This window comes from Cyprinus carpio, chromosome B3 (genome assembly GCF_018340385.1).
Source record: "Cyprinus carpio isolate SPL01 chromosome B3, ASM1834038v1, whole genome shotgun sequence".
Lineage (NCBI taxonomy): Eukaryota > Metazoa > Chordata > Actinopteri > Cypriniformes > Cyprinidae > Cyprinus > Cyprinus carpio.
Window position 1 is genome coordinate 16151888 of NC_056599.1, and position 4242 is coordinate 16156129.

Below are 4242 nucleotides of genomic sequence, written 5' to 3' on the forward strand. Positions count from 1 at the left end.
TAGCCTATTGATGTATTTTCTTATCAGCAACTAGCAACAATAGATTAATTTACCTCTGCTTGACTTCCATTGTTTGAGATGTATCAACCCAGCTTGTAGGCTGTTTGATTTACGTCCACTATTTTAATTGTAGGAAAGTTTGTCGAGCTTACGGTCCGATTCTGGTTCCGATTGCTGTCACAGGAATGGAATAAAGATGCAGTCTTCGCCGAAGCCTGCGTATAAGTTTCTTCTGAGAAGATATGCGAGTTTTTTCTTCTCTCGGATGCGCCAAAATGTATTCAAGTTCACTCGTCGGGAGCGTAGTCATGACTGTCACCGCCGCCGTCTTAAAGGATTTACCTGGATTCTGCACACACTCGCGTGCCATGAGACAGCCGCAGCAGCAGCAGCAGCGCGCGGAGCTCAGCTCTCGCGCAGTCCTCGCGCAGGCCCTCCCCAAAATGGCATTCTAGGTAGCACATGCATTTATGAATGTGTCACACTCACCTACTTGTCTTTGGTTTAGAGCACAGCAGCTAGAAAGTTTATTGCTGGGTGCGCATTTATATCTTAAATGCGAAATGTCTGCGTGCTGTCGGGAGACATCCAGTTAATTTATTTAATGTGGCAAACATTTTAAAGTCCCACTGAACAAAAGCAGTTGTGTTGTTTGATTTGAACCTTTACGGTTTAATAATGTTGAGTCGTAGTATATTTACTGTCATGGCTTATTAGCTGTGCACTATAGCTGTTGTATAGCTTAGATAGCCTAGGTTTTAATTTGGAGCGCCAGCGTCATCTTGTGGATACATGCGTAATACAACATTACACACACCCGTGTACATTCTTATTTTGTGTTAAACTTTCCCAATTAAATATTTTGCTCTCCTTATTTTTTTTTTTTATTAATTTTTTATTTTTTTATTGATTATGTTTTTAATGAAGGTTCAATTTTCATGGGTATATTTTAATGGGTTTCTGAGGATATATAAATTTAAAAAAGGTTATAAAAGACATTTCAAATCTACACTAGACACAAGCTCTAAAATGCATTCAGGTGACACATTTTAAAATGAAACAGTTAAACACACCTCACAAAAAAATCCCTTTGGTTCTTCACCTTTTAGTAAACATCCATGTGTAAGTCCTGTATGACCTAAAAGACACCTTGTAAAAACTAATTTGTATCTAGATTTAAAATTAGTAAAAAATATTTTTCTTACACTAGGATTTATTACATATAGCTTTATATTATATTATATTATATTATTTATTTTTTTTTTTTTTATATTATAGCATATTATATTATATTTTATTGTATATTATTTTATGTTTTTATCAGGTTTTTGATATCAGAGAGGGGTTTGACACACTGACATATTCAGGTTTAGTGCTTCTTTTGCAGTGATATCCATTTTCTCTTTGCCAGAAAAAAACCCATATGACCTGGAACCCAGCAGAAGAAAATACTGAAGTTTCTTTCTTTCATGTAAACAGCCTGCTTTGGCTAAAATCTTTATAATTATGGGATGATCAGTCTTTACATTTTCAAGTGCTGAAGGCAGGATTTTGCACGAGTCGGTGAAAATTAAAAGATTTTGTTCTTGTCCATTTTCTATATTTTCCAAAGACTGTAGCAGAGCACGAGCTTTAGCTGTGAGGATAGAACACTGTCCTGAGATTCACCACACCAAGACATTGATCTCCCATTATCTGCTTTAGATCCATCTGTGAATACAGTCTGTGATGAGGAAAACTGCTGCTTAACTCCAAATATTTCTGCCGAGGGTGTGTTGTGTGTTTGTACATAATTTATAGTATTCAGTCCGGCATTTCATAGTGCATAGACAGACTGCAGTGTTCAGGTTACACCATAGGTATATATATTAAATTGGATTCAAGTCTGTGCTCTTGCTAGGTCCCTGATGCCAACAAGCTTTCTTTTTTCTCCTGATAAAATGAAACCTGCTCGTGTAATCATAATATATTAAAACGAGAGCATTATGTGCTCTCGTTTGTTTATTTAAAGAGCTTTTCTGTAAAACCATGTTTCTTCCCTTGATCGAGGCACGGACGGGGTTCGAACCCGCGATCTTCGGTTTACGAGACCGACGCCTTACCACTTGGCCACCGCGCCTGATGGCCACCACGCCGTAAATCACGTGATTTGAAGTAATGTCGGCTGAACGAAAATCTCGATTTAACAATTGTTTTATAGTTTTCATGTTTATTAATTCTCTCGCGTGAGTCCATGCCTCTTTTTAAAACATATTATAGAAGCGATCAAACGCTCCGAGTCTTTTTGTTCCCTCTGCTAAATTGGACACATCCGGTAGACGTTAGCCCAGGGGTTTCCCGGATGTTGAGCAATTCAAATCAAAGTCTACAACAAATCAGATTAAAAGTACAACGAATGTATCTCCCACATGACACAATAAACGTTCGCAAAATGCGTCTCATTTGTACTTTTTAAAACCAATTAAGTAATTTTTATTAGCATGCCTTAGAAAAAACATTACTGGTGTGCATCTTGAGACAAAACAAAGGCACTGATATATTTTAACATCAGTCAGTACAAGTTTCTTTCAGTTGAAACAGCTCAGATTTACATTTTAGTCTGGGATTAGGTTTAAGCCTTGTCTGTGAAACTGGGGGAAACTTTTCAGGTGAAGAGTTACAAGGTGAAATCAGCAATGTGAGAAGGAAATAACAGTATCTGAGCATCATAGTATCACAGCATTTACAAAAGCCCATATTATGGCTATTTTTTCTTTCTTTCGTTGATAATTAAGTAATATTTTATTCAATAGTACAATAAAAGATTACTTTAATTAATGAATTAATAAATTTATATATATCCAATGTGCAGCATCCACCTGGATGATGCGGCAGCAGTCTTATTGCACCAGAACGCCCAACACACACCAGCTTAACTAATATTTTATTCAATAGTACAATAAAAGATTGTTTTCAAGAATACAATCATTTATTTCAGAAATAGAAAAAATATAATCTCAAGTAAGTGTATTTTTCATAACTCTCAGGCCAATCTAGCCTGAAAAATAAGCTTTTTATAACGCTACTTGAGCAAAAAGTGACAAAACTTATGACATGGTTGTTGTCAGATGTCTTTGGTGATTTCAAATATGTAATTTAATCGTAAGCTTACATTCTAAAAAAGGCTGGGTTGTTTCAACCCAACTTGGGGTCAAATATGGACTAACCCAATTTTGTGTTAAAACTTTAATTAAAAAATTTAACCCAACAGCTGGGTTAGTCCATAACCCACTATAGTGAACTGTTTTGGAGAATTTGATGTTTCCCCACTCAAAGATATAGGAGTTCCACTTGCATGCCCGAGAGGCGTTTTTTCGGATGCCTTTGTGAATATGGGTGGGAGCAGGTTATCAGGCACCAAGGTTTCCCCTCAGTTATCACAACATGGATTCCGATGTGCTTGTACTGTGTCTTTTGTGACGGTGTCGAAACATCTTATTATACTGTACACACACACTCTCTCTCTCTTTCTCTCTATATATACACACTAAGCAATAAAAAATTATAAAATGTTTCCTTGTTGAAATGTACCATCTGTTCCTGTTTCCATTGACACTGCAAACCATGCAGCTTCTTTTTTTATTTTATTTTTATAATCTTATAATATATATATAATATATATATATATATATATCAATATATATATTCTTTTTTTATTTTATTTTTATAATCTTATATTGTCTTTTACGGATACCATAGGAATGAATAAGAAAGTGCCGTAAGCTATATACCACCTGTCGCAAAAAGTCAGTGACTTTTTTTTTTTGAAAAACTGCATTTTTTTCATGGTAAACTCTAAAAATAGTTCAATCCAAAATAATTATTTACTGTAAAACATGTTGAAGATTAGCAGATAGGCTGTCGATTCATTAAATGATAAGCCGTTTCCTCTAAAAAAGCTGTTTATTCAGCGTAGTGAAGCCTCTCCTCCGTTGACATCCATTAAAAAAAAAACAGCTTCTGGTCCCTTTTCCTTCAGAAACAAGCCCAATATTTATTTATTTTTACAATTTATTATCATCAATATTATTTATTACCAATAACTGAGCCTGCAACATATTAAACTGAAACCACCCTTTTATCTGAAAAGCAAAAACATAAGTTATTTTACAAAAATCAGCAAACTGCAACAAAGCAGGAACACAAATCTCCAATCACCTGTGAGCAGAATAACACTAGAGAGATGGAAAAGGAGAAAAACAC

General features: G+C 35.2%; 1 non-coding gene across 1 annotated transcript; it reads right to left on the bottom strand.

Annotated features, from left to right (window-relative positions):
• Positions 1 to 2047: 2047 nt before the first annotated feature.
• Positions 2048 to 2119, bottom strand: trnat-cgu. Its single transcript has one exon. It is a non-coding gene; the product is annotated as a tRNA-Thr (tRNA).
• Between the last annotated feature and the right edge of the window lie 2123 nt (positions 2120 to 4242).